The sequence below is a fragment of the Lissotriton helveticus genome, chromosome 5_1 (genome assembly GCF_964261635.1).
Source record: "Lissotriton helveticus chromosome 5_1, aLisHel1.1, whole genome shotgun sequence".
NCBI classification, from domain to species: domain Eukaryota; kingdom Metazoa; phylum Chordata; class Amphibia; order Caudata; family Salamandridae; genus Lissotriton; species Lissotriton helveticus.
The window spans coordinates 96,333,268-96,351,954 of record NC_136065.1 but is presented as its reverse complement, the minus strand read 5'-3'; the positions used below and the strand labels follow the sequence as shown (position 1 = coordinate 96,351,954).

The following is an 18,687-nucleotide window of genomic DNA, read 5'->3' as shown; positions in this document are numbered from 1 at the left end:
ATAAAAACCTTGTATACTTAACTATTTACAACCAACTGTAATAATTAGAAAATATTAATATTAATTAATCTAACACCACCTGAGTGAAAGACAGGCATAGAGTTCCCAATACATTCGTGTCTCGAATTTATAAATTGGTGATTCCCAGTGTCATAAAGTAGTACACATCAAAATCATTCGGATCTATAGCCTTCTGTACACAATCTGTACACTTATACATACATTTTCACAAGAATTTTACAAAAATTATTTACTCATCTATCTTAATCTATGGAGTGGTATGGAGCCCCCCGCTTCGTCCTGTTGATCACCGCCACTTCAACCCCAGAAGTAATTGTTTTACTCTTCATATCTGCTCAAAGTCCATTTCCCTACAGTTTCAAATGAAGTTTTTTACCTTTCTCTAAGTTTTAGTTCTCAATTCAATAATATGTTTCTTCCGTTTCTTTCAAGTTAAATTTTCGATTTTATTATGCAGGTTCTGTAAAAAGAGGAACATGACTATATATATGTGTCCTCAGTTTACTCAAAATAAATGTTAATCATAACTTGGGAAAGGTCTTACCATTCAAATGTCCAGAGTTCGCCTATTACTCCTATAAGCGCGGTACCGATAACTTTGTTTGAGCTATAAGGGGGTAAATTAAAATCATAATTCACCCCTATATCTATTTTAATGCTCAGCGGTTTTTTGCAACTATTTTAGCAGTAATCCTTACCTATAACGAAATCTGTGATTCTAGTATTATTATCCACTTCTTAATCTTCTTAATCGTCTGTCAGTATCTAGTATTATTATCCACTTCTTAATCGTCTGTCAGTATCTATGAAAGAATATTTTTAACAACATTAGTGTCTTAAAATTCGATTTGTATGTCAAAGTATCTCGATTAGAAGAACGATCGGTGAAATCATTTGCACTCACCTAGTAAGAGTGTCTATCTCCTCTTACTTCTTCCCATCTGCTCGCGTACCGGCGTTTGTTCCGAGCGTGTGAGGAAATTGAAAGACCGTATGATTGAACATTATCGGGCATTGAAGAATGGTGATACCAGGTATCCAATTTCCTCACACTTGATCCAAAATAATAATGACTCTGTAAGGCATACATTTTCATACCATGGAATTGAGCAAGTGACATTAGATAGACGAGGAGGGAATAGACTACTGCACTTAAGACGTAGAGAGGCAAGATGGATTATGGTCCTTAGAGCAGTTGAAGATGGTCTTAACATTGATTCTGAGCTCCAGTATTACTTAGGAGACCATTAAGAATATGATAAAATGATTGTATAGAGTATCTATTTATCATAACTGTAACCATGATATAATCAGATGTAATTTTACGAGATGTGATTACACTTCTGCTTATGCCTTTAATCCCCCATAGGCTGTTATGTTTAATGTCTTGAAAAAGAGATTGTAATGGAATGGTGTGCGATGCCAACAGCTTTGACACTGGGGGTCGCCGCTATGCTAACCCCATTAGATTTTATTTCCACTTTTCACTATTGAAATACACTGATAAACTGACCACTTCAATATGGTGGAATGCTAAATACATTTAAGCAGGCTGTGATCTTTACTGTCACGTAGATAGCACAACATCACTATATAGTTCTTTACTGTCATGTAGATAGCACAACATCACTATATAGCTATATTGGGGTTATGGCCAACTTAAAAGAATAATTTATTTTAGATCAGAGAGGGTCAGACCATTCATAAATAAAAAAACTTTTTTGAGTTCAAAATCTCCGTAAACCGTATTAAAATGTAACTAGTTATCATTGCAATCGCATATAAAAATTGTAATACGGATTTCAAGTAAAGTAAAGCGCTAAATCACGTTAAGCCATACACAAGATGGCTGCCAAAATTTACAGTACAATAACACTCATTATAAAGTATATAATGTTCAACCTATATATATGAGCACATTAACTTGGCTGCAATTTGCATTATAAAGTTACAAGGAAAGGTATTATGCGGCCTAAATTGTCTGATTTTAGATATACATGTAGCGCTCGTAATCACGCTACTACTTACACAAGATGGCCGCGCAATACTTCAATACGCGGTACATACTTGCAAAATATTTACTTAAACAAGATGGCGCTCGGAACAAACGCCGGTACGCGAGCAGATGGGAAGAAGTAAGAGGAGATAGACACTCTTACTAGGTGAGTGCAAATGATTTCACCGATCGTTCTCCTAATCGAGATACTTTGACATACAAATCGAATTTTAAGACACTAATGTTAAAAATATTCTTTCATAGATACTGACAGACGATTAAGAAGTGGATAATAATACTAGATACTGACAGACGATTAAGAAGATTAAGAAGTGGATAATAATACTAGAATCACAGATTTCGTTATAGGTAAGGATTACTGCTAAAATAGTTGCAAAAAACCGCTGAGCATTAAAATAGATATAGGGGTGAATTATGATTTTAATTTACCCCCTTATAGCTCAAACAAAGTTATCGGTACCGCGCTTATAGGAGTAATAGGCGAACTCTGGACATTTGAATGGTAAGACCTTTCCCAAGTTATGATTAACATTTATTTTGAGTAAACTGAGGACACATATATATAGTCATGTTCCTCTTTTTACAGAACCTGCATAATAAAATCGAAAATTTAACTTGAAAGAAACGGAAGAAACATATTATTGAATTGAGAACTAAAACTTAGAGAAAGGTAAAAAACTTCATTTGAAACTGTAGGGAAATGGACTTTGAGCAGATATGAAGAGTAAAACAATTACTTCTGGGGTTGAAGTGGCGGTGATCAACAGGACGAAGCGGGGGGCTCCATACCACTCCATAGATTAAGATAGATGAGTAAATAATTTTTGTAAAATTCTTGTGAAAATGTATGTATAAGTGTACAGATTGTGTACAGAAGGCTATAGATCCGAATGATTTTGATGTGTACTACTTTATGACACTGGGAATCACCAATTTATAAATTCGAGACACGAATGTATTGGGAACTCTATGCCTGTCTTTCACTCAGGTGGTGTTAGATTAATTAATATTAATATTTTCTAACTATTACAGTTGGTTGTAAATAGTTAAGTATACAAGGTTTTTATTTTACTTTATATATTCATTCTGGTTTGCAGCCCTGATGAAGTTGTTTTAAACAACGAAACACGTGTCGGCTGACCTGCTTATAAGGCTGATCTGACTACAGAAAATATTGAAACTGATGAACTGAATCAAGAGAAATAAATATGGACTAATCTACACTGGATTCTGGTGTCTAACTAGTGAATGTATTCAATGGACAATATAAGAATATTGTGACTAAGAACATTGAGAGTGTTGTTATTTAATATAATTTTTGCTCGGCAGAAAACCTTTTGAATTATTTAATACCTGGGATCAGTGTATTAGTAAGGGAGATAGGTAACCTCCCTATTCTGCCTAGTAGCAAGAGGAGTTACATGTCAATTGAAAATAGCCAAAATTACTAGCTGTGCGCCCTATCACCTGTTGCCTTTCTTTATTTACCAGTACAGGACCCGACCCAGGCATGCCAAAATGGTTACATTGCCCCACAGCTCCAGACCGTGTGTAAGAAGGTCCCCTCCGATTCTCCGCATCTGAGACATATGGGGGACTGGATAGCGCCCATCCTCCAGAAGGGGGAGCGGGTGTAGTATGCTCAGTGGAGGTATTGAACATGGATTATGCTGTAACATGTGGTTATAGTGGCAACTCGTGACTAGCTAGAGCCTCAGTCCAGGCATCGTCTGTAAGGTCGGGGATGTCGGCTTCCCAGGCATCTCGGGTTTTTTGTACTGTGGTTTGGATATGGGTAGTCAGTGCCTGGTAGATTTGCCGGATCTTATGTGTGCCAAGATTCCCCATTAGTAAATGTCCCTCAAGGGTGTGAAATTCTGGTAGACCTCCAGCGAACAGATTAGGAGAGTCAGGGCGTGTCTCAGCTGCAGATATTTGTAAAACTGTGTCCAGTGCAAGTGGAATTCTATCTGCAGTTGCTGAAACGATTCGAGAGTGGGTCCCAGCATAATGTCACTCAGGGTAGAGATTCCAATGAGGTCCCAGGCTCGGAAGCCTGGAAGTCCGGCAACAGGTCGCAGGGAGGTACCCTGCCAGTGTCCCCGTCCCAGCCCATTTTATTCACGATATAACGCCAGAGCTGGATGACAGTTCTGCAGGTGGGGGTTGAGTGGCCAAGGTTTTTACGACTGTGGAGGAGGCTCAAGGGGGGGGGGGGGGTACCCTTTATTGCATGTCACTCCACAGCAAACACTGGATCGGTGTAGGAGCTGTACCACCACTCGTTGATATTCAACAGATGAGATACCACATAGTAGGCATTTATATATAGGCCACCGCAATCCCGCCACAGTACGTCGACTGGGGTGCAGGTTCGTAGCGCAACACGGACAATGCCCCCTTCCCATAGGAAATTGTTAAGGAGTGCATTAACCTGGGCGAACCACGTGCGTGGATTGATATTATGTGCCAAAGATATCGTGGGACAAGGCGAGATGAAGACCCCCGGATATTTGAAGCCCTTGGTTGCGTGAGAGAACTGCGAAGCCCAGGAGACGCGCCCATGGTGACCGCATACTGGAAATAACAACTGACTTCGCTGGATTGTCTCCAAGGCTGGAGGTCTCCCCAAACACCCAAAGTATCGGGAAAATCTGGGATCGGTTAAAAATAATAATAATAATAATACCTTGTCTGCATATAGCGCAATACTGTCGGACCGGTCTTGTGACCATTCATACCCACAAATTAATGGGTCCTGCTGCACCCATGTAGCTAAGGGCTCTGTGGCGAGCACAAATAGCAATGAATGCAGGGGGCAACCCTGCCTACAACCCCGACGTATTGGGAAGGGTGCGGACCGGAAGCCTGCTACCCGCACAGAGGCTGAGAGCTCTGTGTGTAATAATTGTATGCAAGACAAAAAGCGTAGGCCAAAGTTGAGAGATCAGAGGAGCTGAAAAAAAATATGTCCAACTCAGGGATTCAAACGCCTTATCTATATCAGCCAAAAGAATGGCCGCAGGGCAGCCCAGCTCCGGGACCTTCACAATGGCATTGTGAACCTGCCTAATATTGTGCTGGGTAGACCGATGCAGCATGAAGCTGCACCGGTGGATCAGTGTGTGGATACACGTGTGGAGGCGGTCAGCAAGGACCTTACCCATCAGTTTGGGTTCAAATTTAGGAGAAGGATGGGGTGGTAAGAAGATGGTTCTTCTAGGGGTTGGCCTGGTTTAAGGAACACCACTATCTCGGCATGGCACCAATCAGGAAGTAAGATGTGCTGCTCCAGAGCCTCATGGAGTGCATCCAAAAGATGTGGCCGAGCAGCGCCATGTGTCACTAGGAAGTCACTAAGGAAGCCATTGGGGCCAGGCGCGCGACCGGCGTGCATGTTGGATAAATCCGCACCGAGTTCCTCTGTGGTAATGGGGGCATCTAGCTGGTCGCGCAGGTGGTCTGGGAGATTTTTGGGTGATCTGTCTGTTGGAAATTCGCCTATTGTCACGAGCGATATGAGTTCCTTCTGCTCGTATAAGGAGGCATCCTTGGACGACTGTGTCGGGGTAGTACAAAGGACTGTCTGCGTTTCGCAGTTCCGACACCGAGGCGGGGGACATCGCCGCCTGACACAAACTATTAAGCATTTTGTTTGATTTGTCAACCCATTGATAAATCCTATGTTGGGTCGCTAACCAGATCTCATACATCTCATTAGTGAGATGCTGATGGATTTGTTGTTGTACTTGGAGGAGGCTGCATTGCGGTATTGGGTCCGCGGTCTCTACAGCTTTGGATTTTCTAGGTCTACTATTTGTGCAAGGCGCTTGCGTTTTTCCCTGCACTAAAGTTGATGTCCACCCCGGGAACAGTGGGTTTAAGGGCTTTCCACAGTATAACACTGGAGGGGGCAGTGCCCAAATTGGACAATAGATAGTCTTTAATTGCCTGTCGGAGAACGTCTTGGTAACCCGGGTCGCCGAGGTGCCAGGGTGACAAGCATCATCCGAAGGGGGGTTTGTTTGCCCAATGTGGAGTCTAAGTAGATCAGGGGGTGGTCAGAAAGGCCTCTGGGCAGGATAGACATGTGAGGCCCTATGTATGTGGATGCATGGTAAGAAGAAGTAGTCAAATCTGGATAGGGAGTAATGTACTGCTGAAAGGAACGTGGCGGGCATTTCACCCAGGTGTGGTGGTAGCTGGTGGAGTTTGGATTCTCCCGATTGGTGCCTAAGTCCTGACTCACGTCGGCGGTCCAAGGTTGACATGGCTTCAATCCAGTTGACGCCCAGTATTATTAGGCCAACCGGGAGCTCTCCCCACAGTAGTGTGATTTTGTCAATGAAAGTGTGTCCTAAAGGGGGAGGGGCGTAAACGCTGCCTATGGTTATTGTTTTGCTGTATAATGTTCATCAGCAATCAATAAACCCTGTCCTTTTGGGCGTAAGTAATGTCAGTCTATCTTGCAACAGACCAGTTGCATGTTCATGATCTCTGTTACACTCCCCTATCCACTATCTTTTCTTCAGGGGTATTTACTGCAATACGTCCGGTATTCTTTAGAAAGTTAAAAAGAAAACATATTGGCCAAATACTCTTGACAGACGCCTAGAACAATAAAACACGGTGTCTGAGACCTTAATCCATACACAGCATCCACCACATAAGATTGAAAGCAGACAGATTTCTGCAAAAAATGTGTAAAGAACAAAATGACACCTCACGGGAACACCACCCTCGGGGTAACTGGCAAGTACTCACCAGACTGGGCCCCTTTCTCATCACTGTCTGGTCGTCATTCAGTTCTAAAGAAAATGAAAAGTGTGTCCAAACAAAAACCAAGAAGTGAAAAAGAACGTGGTAGCAGAACTAATAAATCTGCTTGTGACAGACAGATGTGATTAAAATCAACAGGCACACCTCTTGGGCTGTTGAATTAATAAAAAGGCTGGTAGCTACCATCGCCATTATCTATCGCCAACATGTTTCTCTACCTCAATGTTTCTTTTCGCCAGATTTGTCAGGGCTACACACCTTGTTGCCACACCACTGTTGGACACTCTGTTCTATGTCGACCTCTGGCACCCCACTTCACTTATACCAGCTGCCGAGGGACCAGAGCATAGAACAATACTCCAGGGGCGAGTTTTTCTTGCTATAGTCATCGCCAATACGATTGTAATAATCAATCGTGTGCTTTCCACCGGAGTGCGTTGTCTCCTTCTAGAAGGAGACAACGCGCTCCGGTGTCAGCTGGTATAAGTGAAGCAGGTTGCCAGAGGTCGACATAGAACAGAGTGTCCAACAGTGGAATGTCACCTCACTCATGGCTCTTTGGGAGCTACAAAGGTTACATGAATAAAGAAATCGGAGGCAAAGTGTGTTAAAGCAGTATCTTAAAATGCAAACCTCCGTTCCGAAACACTCCTGGACCGCCTGCTCTACCCCGAATAAAAACTATCCATAAGAGCTTTATCCTGAGGTCTGTTGTCTTTCTGCAGGAGCTCCAGAAGTCTCTAAAGCTCCCTCAAGATCACACTTTCAAAGAGCTGGAACTTCAGCAGTGGGGCTGTCGAGCTGCTCAGCAGCTCAGACCATTTGACCTACAAACCCATTCTCAGCTGGGCTCCAATCCCACTGTGGCCAAGTATCAAGACTATTTGTAGGAATTGAATCAATTGTGGACGGGATCAATAACATGTATGTTTCTGATAGCTAGGGCCACTGGGATTAGGAGTTGCTATGGTCACAGCTTTATCATCATAGCTAAGTGTTTACCACATAATCCTCAATCTGCTGCATAATTTGCATACTTGAACAAGAAACCTATTTTGTTTGTAGCTCAAGTGGATCAACATTTGTTTTTTCAATGCCTCATGTGGTACTGCACACTGGGATACCATTTGAAAACGTTAACTGGTCATATTCCTGCCACCGAATGCTGTATTTAGGTGTAACGTTGTTACTAACGTTGCAAAATCTTAGACCATGTGTATTAAAATGGCAAAATATGGCAGAATAATATTACCGAAGAATGGGCTGTATCTTGCCATTCAATTTGCTTTCTCTGCTGCATAATTTAGTCAACTCTACCACATAATCTGGTCTTCCATTGCTGCATACTTCTACAGCACATCTACCGAATTATGTCTAGATAAATAAAAAAAACAGATGCTCTATACTCCTCAAAGTATTCAAAGGCTGAACAGGAGCTTTTTTTACAAGCTAAAGGTGACGGAAGAAGGCACTCAACTATGCTCCAAGGTCAAAGGTTACTTGAACATAATCAGCTACTTTACAGGGAAAAAGGCTACCTTCAGCAGGTCTCCAGCTACATCATGAGACTACAAGTTACCTGGTCATCAGCTATATTATCCGACTGCAGGTTGCCTATATAAAGTCATCAGCTATGCCACTACTCAACAGGTTGTCTGAGGAATTAATTTAATTTCATTTATTTATTTATGTTTTGGCTCTCAAAAGAGGGCCACATACAATATACAAAAATAAAAACTAAATCAAGACAAATACATTTGCATAGAAACAGAGAGGATATACCACTTGCAACAACAGGAATTAGATACTAAACTTACATGCAACACACTACAACAAAAGATCGGAAAGTCAAAACATCACCAAGGACATTAATAAATAGCTAAAAAACCTTTAAAAAAGTTAAAAATATGGAAGCAGAACATTTCATTAGGAGGGCAGTAAAGTGCATGAAAAAAGCCATTTAAGGGGACAATGCCAAGGCGGAGACAAATAGCTTTTAACCATCTTGCGCGCAATTTGCGAAGCACAGGGCAAATCAATAAGACATGCGTACAGTCCTGTATATTTAATTTACATAAATTGCACAAAGCAGGGGAACCATACCATTTGGATAACAGTAGATTTAAAGGTATCAAATCATAACGTAAAAGAAACCAAAATCTACGAATACCATGCGGTAGGTTCCATGTGACATAGGTTTGAGGTTGCTTCATCACATATGAATCAAGAAGAAAATCTACCTTCCTCTTACCACAGATTAACTTTTTGTCAGACTGGAAACTTAAGTCCCACGAGGCTACTTTTAGAACAAGTTTTAACTGTGGAGGAGAGTACGAAAACAAAACGTTTTCATCTAATTTTAGGAGGGCTACAGCTTTTCTAAAATTACGTACAAGTTGGGAGAACTCATTGAAATTCCCCAATAGTTCACTACGGAGAAGAGCTCTTATTGTCCCTTCTTTTGCTCTTGCAAGGCAGGCCACCCATCTTACAAGGGCACATAATCCCTGTACCCAAGTACTCCTAATACCAAAATCAAGCCTGCAAGCGGCCAGAGAACATGCAGTGTTAAGAGAGGAGAGAGCTCTAAGAAGTTTCCCCTCGATCTTATGGCAAAATTCCCAGTTTTTCACTTCTATAAGTTCAATACCATACAGTATTGTTGGGGGGATTTTTGATCTATACACTTCTAATAAACTCCGGAAGTGTCGCTTCCCCGTTGTCAAATATAGAGACTTTAAACCTTTACCATGGGCTAGAGCTTTGCGTGTGCAATGCTCAATATGGAGCCTCTCACTTAAATTAGCCATAATGATTTTTCCCAGAAAGGTATAGGACTTCACAACCTCCAATTTTTGGCCCCCGATGTGCCAACCATAGTCTACGGAGCGGCACTTCTTTTTACCAGCTAAGCACATCACCTTACTTTTGGAAATATTGATCCTCATGCAATGGGCTACAGCAAAAGCATGAAGAGCATGTAACCGATTTAGAAGTCCTTTAGGGGTCAGATCAAAGATAAGGACATCATCAGCATACATCAAACAAGATATAGAGGTCCCCCCCACCACCGGAGCGATGCCTTCGCTGGCGGACACAACGGCAGGTAAGTCTGCCGTGTACAAGGAGAACAAGAGGGGAGCCAGTAAACAGCCTTGCTTAAGGCCATTCATAGATGGAATTACAGAAGAGATTCCCCTCTCGCCCCCCATCAGAACCCTACACCAGGTCTCTGTATGCAGAGCCCGCACCAGCTCCAACAGATAGGATGGGAGACCAAGCGCAGCCAATTTTCTCCACAGCGTTCTACGATCGACTTTGTCGAACGCTGTGGAGAAATCAATAAAGGCGGCGTACACAACCCCTCCTCTCACCTGAACATATTTATCTGTCACTACATGCAGAGAGGTAAGATTATCCAACGTACCGTGATCCCTACGGAAGCCCGTCTGCTCAAGAGGCAGGATATTATGCTCCTCTACCCATGCGGAAAGGGATTGCAAAAGACATTTCGCAAAAACCTTTCCGATAGAGTCGAGGAGAGCAATCAACCGATAATTGCTAGGGCTATCCCTAGTTCCCTTCTTAAAGATAGGGACCAGGATACTACCCCTCCAAGAGGCGGGTACCATTTTAGACAAAAAGCAAGCTCTATATAGGGGATACAGAATTTTACTCCACCTTGCAGGGTCCTGTTTCAGGACCGTCATGGGGAGTTCGTCGGGACCCATTGCCCCAGAGACACGCATCTTTTTTATTGCCATCTCAATTTCTACTTCTGAGGGGTAGTGAATGAGTCCTTCGCAAGTGGCATCTAAAACGATGTCATCACCTGAGATCCCGTTACCAGCATACAGATCCCGAATATGAGAAATCCATACCTCTTCTGCTATAGGAATGGGGGAGGGACTTAGTCTGGAGCCACATCCTTTACCGATTATTGCCCAAAATTCTCTAGGCCTACCCTGAATAACAACTTCCCTCAAATTAATCCAAGCATCATCCTCACTTGCCTTTTTTATTTTTAACTTGAGTCTGCATCTCTTTCTTTTTAGCCTGGAAATTTCATTTTCGCGTTCCATGACTCTATCTACATATTGTAGACGGACTAGTTTATTTATTTCCTTGTTCAGGATACGCAGTGAATTAGGGACCACTACTCTTTTACTAGGTCGGGTTTTTTTTTTAGCATAAGATATAATATTTCGCATAAATTTTTCAAAGTATTCTATTTCATTCCCGCGCCACTCATTTAACACCAATAGAGTATCAGATAAAAACTCCTGTATCCCATTAATGGCAGAGGGATTCCAAACACACCTTCCCGAAGAAATATGGAAGGCAACATCACTGCCATTAAGAGACCAGGGTACAGTGGACATGGGATTTAAAGAAATAGTTATACACATTATGCTGTGGTCACTCATAGAGGTAGATATGATCTTAAGATCCTGAATAAAAGGAAACAAACCATAGTCGGCGATTGCATAGTCCAAAATGGAAGACCCAAAAGGAGATTTGTGAGTAAATTTAGCGGGCACGTCGGAAGGAAATCTCCCATTTAATATAAGACCATCTACGGCCGCTAATTCTTTTAACAAAATCTTCCCTCTTTTGTTTGTCATTAACTTGTCAGGGAAGAGAGATTGAGGAACAAAATGCGCCTCTTCTTTAGATTTATTCCTAAAGAGTTTTAAGCTAGCGTTGGAAATTTTACAATTCAAATCTCCCACAAGCATAATTTCCGGGGGCGAAGAAGCGTTTTTGATTTGATCAATATAACTAAATAACTGCTTCAATATCACATTAAAACGCTCTTCTGGAGGGATATATACATTTTAAATTACGATAGGAGATTTGATGCCATTGTTAAACAGGTTTTCAATGGTTATCGCCTGGAAAAGTTTACTAGGATCAATATAATGGGAGAATCTCCATTGCAATTTGTTAGATAATAAACAAGCGATTCCCCCCCTAGCATGGCCTTTCTTAGAAGGGGCAGCAGGCACTTCCAGGACATAGAAATCCTTAGAAACATCCAGCATACTAGTACACCAAGTTTCCTGTAAACAGATCACATTCGCTCCTAATGAAAATAGGAGCTCAAATTTCTCCGGACTACTGTGAATCCCTGCCGCATTCCAAGAAATGATTTTAAATGATGAAGGTGGCCAGCTACGTTACCAGGTTGGAGGTTATATGATATACTTGGTCTGCTAACTTAGCAGGCTACAGGTCACATGAACTAGGAAGCTAGTTGTGTTACCAGGCTACACAATACATGAAGAAGGTGGCTAGCTATATTGCCAGGTACAGGTTGCACAAAAAGGTTTATTGGCTATGCGCCCAAGTTACCTCAATAAAGGTAACTATGTTACCAGGCCATGCGTTACCTGAATGTACTCATCGGCTATGTTACAGGTCAGCAACTAGGTTATCAGTTTATAGGACCTGGAACCCCAGTTTGCTTCCAGCCCCGCTTCCATCCAGACCCACAAATCAGTGATTCGACAACCAGTGTCGTGGGTGAAAAAAGGCCATGTTTATTACCATAAAACATTCAAATAAACATGATAATACATAACTAGCAATACAATAATTCAACACTTATCAAACTTTATCAAAAATTCGACACACATGACATCACGTTGGATGACCACCCCACTACTTTGTAGGGCTAAGGAATGATTTGACGGGCGGAATATGATTCACGCGCACTGTGTCAGCCAGCAGCGCAGCTTCCCTTTGTACAGGAGTTGCACTGGGCCCGAGGAGTCCACTGAACCCTAATTGTTTGGCATATTTTACAGTTCTAGCAGCATTAGCTTCCTTACACTAGCCCACGTGACACGCTGCGCACTGGTGCAGATACACTATACATTAGTGAACATTAGTCACCCTTGTGCCGCGCCAACTGAGCCAAAGTGTCTTCAGAGCCAATGAGACACCCGAGACTATGTGCCCCATGCCCAGCTGGCCCACTGAACTAAAGCAGGGCAACTACCAATCCAAAGCGTTATATCTCCCCGTGGTGAATGTGCCACCAAGACCCAATTTATATGCTGACACGGCCATTTGAACATAACAAAGGCAAATAAGCCGGCGTGCTGACACAGTCTGGCAAACGTGGACCCAGCCTGATATGCGCGAGCCCTCAACTACCGACCGCTTGTGAATATTTCATATAAAAATCAATGACGCAAGAGCACTTCTTCCCCACAGACACCTCTTTGTGATGTTCAAAAACCAACATAAAAATAACACGTGATGCGTAAAATAGTGCGATATACACAATATATATATTTCTCCATGCCAGGTGCGCACCGTGTATTTCGTAGGCTGGTGGGGCTGCTTAATGATTCAACTATATGTCTGTACCTCAACAGCAAAGCAGCATGCACCTGTATCTGCAAAGGGACTGCGCTCCACTCCCCGATACCATGAAACACGAAAAAATTATAAACCCCGGGCGCTCCCCCATTACACCCTGGGCTGCCGGGTGGCTAGCAGTGCCCGAAGTGTGGTTCCCCTGACCCGGGAGCGCCCCTTAACATCACTCCCTCGCCGCGGCGCTGTCCTCACCTTCTGGGGCGATCCGCGTGCCGGGTCAGACAGGAGGGACGCGAGCAGCAGGAGTGCGCAGATCCAGAGGCCCCTCATCCTGCTCCGGTCCGGCCGCCTCCGTCGGGCTCCAGGGTCCCTGGTCGTGCTCTTTGATGCTTCACCACCTCTCAGAGGTGCAGCGTCCCCGCGCTTCAGCCTCTCTTTGAGCCCTCTTCAGCTGCAGTCCCGCCGTTCCAGCCCAGGACTCCGTCCGCTAGGACTGCTCCTGTACCAAGTTCCCGAAGTTTGCTGTGACAGATGGAAACCGGGGAAGCACAGACATAGTAATTCACACACACTCACACACACTCAGACACAGGAAAAGAGACACACAGAAGCACACAGGAGACACTGGTAGAGACAAATAGAAACACACAAACATAGAAACACGCGCAGACGCATTAGAAGAACAACGAAATGACGGCACAAACGCAAGAGAAAAAAAAAACGGGGCTGAAACAGGATACTGAATCCCACCCCTCCAGGACTCCCTGACCTGCCTCATGGTTGCCAAGGCGATATTTCAAGAAATATTGTCGTGATACCGTAAGGCAAGTCATGGAGTCCTCGAGAGGCGGTATCCAGAGCAGAGAAATCTGCAAAACAGGAGCTTTTTCCAATGGCAGGCCTCCGTTTCGAGAGGCCTGCCAATGGAAAAAAGGGGCGTGGCTTCATGCCATATTGAAAACCCCTCCTGACAATATCTCTTTGCCTGCTACAGCGCATGCGCTGCTAGCAGGCTTAGACCTAAAAACTAGCATTGATTGCTATTGAGGGTATCACAAAGCTGAACTCCCTCTGGAAGCACTCGTGATTTCTTTCTGCTACTGTGTTTTCCTCTGTCCTGAAAGCCCATCTGATCCCAGGAACACCCCAGGAACCGGATATGCACAATGACTGCACTTTAAACCACTAACCCAAAAATTCAGAGCATCTCCTCGACTCATCTGGAAAGCACCCCTTAAAGTTTTGCATGTGCTCCGTGCTGATAAACAGAGCGTACCGGGGCGGCCATCTTGGAATGGGCGGAAGTGTGCGTAATAACTACAAGTGAAGTTTTCAGCATATCTCTGCCGAGCCGGTCCATACTCATAGCAAGACGGCGTGTCAGTGGGCCATGAACTCGCACGCATCAGTCATTAGCTATTGCTAGGTAGTGACTACTCCTACACACAACCCCACCGCCCATTCCTTGATGGCCACCGTTAAACATCCATATTCATTCTTCATTCACATTAGAGGTTTTTCTGCAGCGGCAACAATTCGGCGCTTCTGTATAGAACCTATGTGTAAGTCTTCGTTTTCGCCGTGTTTACGTCTCTGTTCTACTATGTTGCTTGGATCACAGTCCGTAGCCCAGAGCTTTCCTAACTGTGTTCCCTGACACAGTACTGTGTCACCTGCAAATGGTGGGTGTGTCGCAGGAACTTAGCACACAATTGCTGCTAATTAGGAGGCATCCCTAGACACTCTGCTCTATGGTCTTTTAAAGACCTGTGAAGTGCTCGGGTGCGGCTGTGTGAGTGCCCAGGAAGCTGGGGTGAGGTGACAGAGGGTGACAGACAGAGGGAGAGAGAAGGAGGAAGACGGGGGAGAGACAGAGGGAGAGAGACAGAAGGTGAAAGACAGGGAGAGACAGACAAGAGGGAGGGAGAGACAGACAAGAGGGAGGGAGAGACAGACAAGAGGGAGGGAGAGACAGACAAGAGGGAGTGAGAGACAGACAAGAGGGAGTGAGAGACAGACAAGAGGGAGTGAGAGACAGACAAGAGGGAGGGAGAGACAGACAAGAGGGAGGGAGAGACAGACAAGAGGGAGGGAGAGACAGACAAGAGGGAGGGAGACAGACAAGAGGGAGGGAGGGAGACCGGTCTGGGAGGGAGCCAGAGAGGGAGGGAGCCAGAGAGGGAGGCCGACAGTCAGAGGGAGACAGTCAGAGGGAGAAAGACAGACAGAGGGAGACCATTTGCCCACTTGTATTTCTTAAAATGTTCTTCCGGGGGGAGAAACCCTCCCCCAAAAGCCCCCCCCCCCCGAACTTTCCTTGGGTGGTTCGGGCTCGCTCGCTACACTGCCTTCCTGTGTCACAAAATGATGCGTCACCAACATGAAAAGTTTAGAAAGCTGTGCCGTAGCCTGTCTTCTGTTTCACTGACAGCAGCGCAGACACAACCAAGATGGTGGATAATCTGCGCCGTAACATTGAATCGATCGATGAGGTAATGTCAATAGAGTAGTCAGTTGGAGCGCTGGGCTTCAGCTGGGGGAGGCTGTGCGGGGGCGATAGGGACACCTCCCAGAACACCAAGGGTCCCGAGGCCTGCTGAGCAGCAGGAAGGGCGCTGAAACGTCAGCTATGAGGTGAGCGTGGAAAGGCCTCTGAGTCCGTGGAGCCGAAATGGGGAGGGAAACCGAAAGAGCGCAATGCGCGTGCTGCCAGCCTCCGGGGACAGGAGATGTGCAGTGCGCGTGTACATCTCCTGTCCGGAGGGGCTGTCTCAAAAGCGGACAGGGTGGCAACTAAAAAGCCTCCTTTTCAATAGATAGCCAGCGTTTACCCTAAACGCTGACGCTATCCAATGAAAAGGAGGAGCGGGGCTTAGAGTCCCTTACTTGTTTACAAGATCTCTCCGAGAGGCGTGGCGGCGCCCACGCCTCTCCGAGACCTAAAAAATTGTCACTACTTCCCGCCATTTCCAACATGGCAGCTGCCATGTTCCAGACCATAAGCAGGGTGAACAGTCCAGTAGCCCAGCAGGGAATGGACGGACCACAAACTAGAGAGCAGGGGGGCCGAGCAACCAAGGTCAAGGAGATGCCAGGAATCGACCAGAGGAGGTACGCGGAGGAGAAAGAAGGAGCCAAGGAAGAGAGGACCGAAGATTCGACCGTGAGCAGGATGAGAAGCAGCCGAGGAGAGACCCCTCCGGGAGCAACGAGATAGAGTCCAGCTTTCCAACCGGAGAAGAGGAGGCTGGGACTCCCAACCCCGCGGCCCAGGAGGTTTGTGGTTCCAGGCAAGTGCCCCGAGCATGACTTATTTGTCTTAAGGGCTTGTGGGCGGGGTTATGGGTCACTCTATCCCGAAACACTGAAATCCCCCCGGCACCTAGGCTCGACACGTTAGGAAGCACAGGTGACAGGAGCACTTTTTCCCCAAAACTGGCACCAGACCAAAGTGATCAAACTGTGTCCTTCTTTCTTTTGGTTTTTTTAGGTTCCTTTTCCGGTATTTCAGCCTGAAGAGAGAAAACAAGGCTGGGATGGTACCCCAACAAGAAGAAAATCGCTTCCTCTGAATGTGGACGTATTCGTTTTGTTTTACACCAACATTGTTCAAGTCTGTGAAAAAACCTAAGTACCCGCAAACTTTTGGGATAAACGAAGAAGTGAGTCTTAATAAAAGAGACCAAACCCTACCCATATTGTCTCCAGTGTGCCTGCGGGGCGACCAGGATAGCCTCCAGATCACAAGTACCTGTGACACCTGCCCAGACTGTACATACCAGTCATACATTAATAAGGTAAGTACAAGACAAACATATCCAGATTGTAAGTACCAGTCCCACATATCAGAATTGTGATAACCAGCCCTAAGTATCACAGAGAAGAAGCCAGGCACGGTTATGGCCCCTTGCTTGAATATGTTACATCTACATCTCACTGACTGAATAACCATATCAGGACCTTGTTCTGTACAGGTGCCAGCCACATGCAGGGTCTGTGACAGAGAACAGACACAGGAAGAGAGCAGTACCAACCGCAGGCAGGGCCTGTGACCGAGAACAGGGACACAGGAAGAGCACAGGCACCAACCACAGGCAGAGTCTGTGACAGAGAACAGACACAGGAAGAGAGCACGTACCAACCCGAGGCAGGGTCTGTGACAGAGAACAGACACAAGAAGAGTGCAGGCACCAACCCAGGCAGGATCTGTGACAGAGAACAGACACCGAGAACAGACACAGAGAACAGACACAAGAAGAGTGCAGGCACGAACCCCAGGCAGGGTCTGTGACAGAACAGACAGACACAAGAAGAGTGCAGGCACCAACCACAGGCAGGGTCTGTGGCAGAAACAGACGCACACAGGAAGAGAGCAGGTACCAACCCCAGGCACGGTCTGTGACAGAAAAGGCAGACAGAGGAAGAGTGCAGGCACCAACCCCAGGTAGGGTCTGTGACAGAAAAGGCAGACAGAGGAAGAGTGCAGGCACCAACCCCAGGTAGGGTCTGTAACTGAGAACAGACCCGGTAAGAGTGCAGGCACCAACCCCAGGCAAGGTCTGTGACAGAGAACAGACAAACACAGGAAGAGAGGAGGTACCAACCCCAGGCAGGGTCTGTGACAGAGAAGAGACACAGGAGGAGTGAAGGCACCAACCCCAGGCAGGGTCTGCGACAGAGAACAGACAGACACAGCAGTGAGCAGGTACCAACCCCAGGCAGGGTCTACGACAGAGAACCAACAGAGACAGGAAGAGTGCAGGCACCAACCCCAGGCAGGGTCTTTGACAGTGAACAGACAGACACAGGAAGAGTGCAGACAACAACCCCAGGCACTGTCCGTGACAGAGAACAGACTGATACAAGAAGATTGCAGGCACCAACCCCAGGCAGGGTCTGTGACAGAGAACAGACACAGGAAGAGTGTCAGCACCAACCTCAGGCAGGGGCTGCGACAGAGAACGGACACCGGAAGAGAGCAGGTACCAACCCCAGGCAGCGTCTGTGACAGAGAACGGACAGACAAAGGAAGAGTGCAGGCACCAACCCCAGGCAGGATCTGTGACAGAGAACAGACAGACACAGGAAGAGTGCAGGCACCAACCCCAGGCACTGCCTGTGACAGTGCCACCGTGCAAGTGCTCCCGGAGTTAAACTTCTGTTTTGATTAGTGACTCCATGATTGACTTATTTGATTAATGTCAGACCCTAGTATTGTGCACTGTGTGTGCCTAGGGCTTGTAAATCAAATGCTGCTGGTTGACTTGCAGCACCGATTGTGCCACCCACCAAAGAAGCCCGCAAGGTGTAACTCGGGCCTGCCATTGTAGAGACTGTGCGCAGTCTGGGACTGCTGTTTTAACTCAGCGAGTGCAACCGCTCACCAGTCCTTGAACCTTCCCTTTTCTATATATCAGTCACCCCTATAGCAGGCCTACAGGCAGGGTGCATTGTATGTAAAAGGTAGGACGTGCCCTGGCATGTGTGGCATGTCCTGATAGTGAATTACAACCTATTTCGTTTTTCACTATTGAAAGGCT

At 45.5% G+C, this 18,687-nt stretch overlaps 1 protein-coding gene across 2 annotated transcripts in view; it reads right to left on the bottom strand.

Moving 5' to 3' along the window:
- Window positions 1-18,687, bottom strand: part of LOC144752986 (E3 ubiquitin-protein ligase TRIM39-like) — a 188,487-nt gene that overhangs the window by 153,985 nt on the left and 15,815 nt on the right. The window lies entirely within an intron of this gene.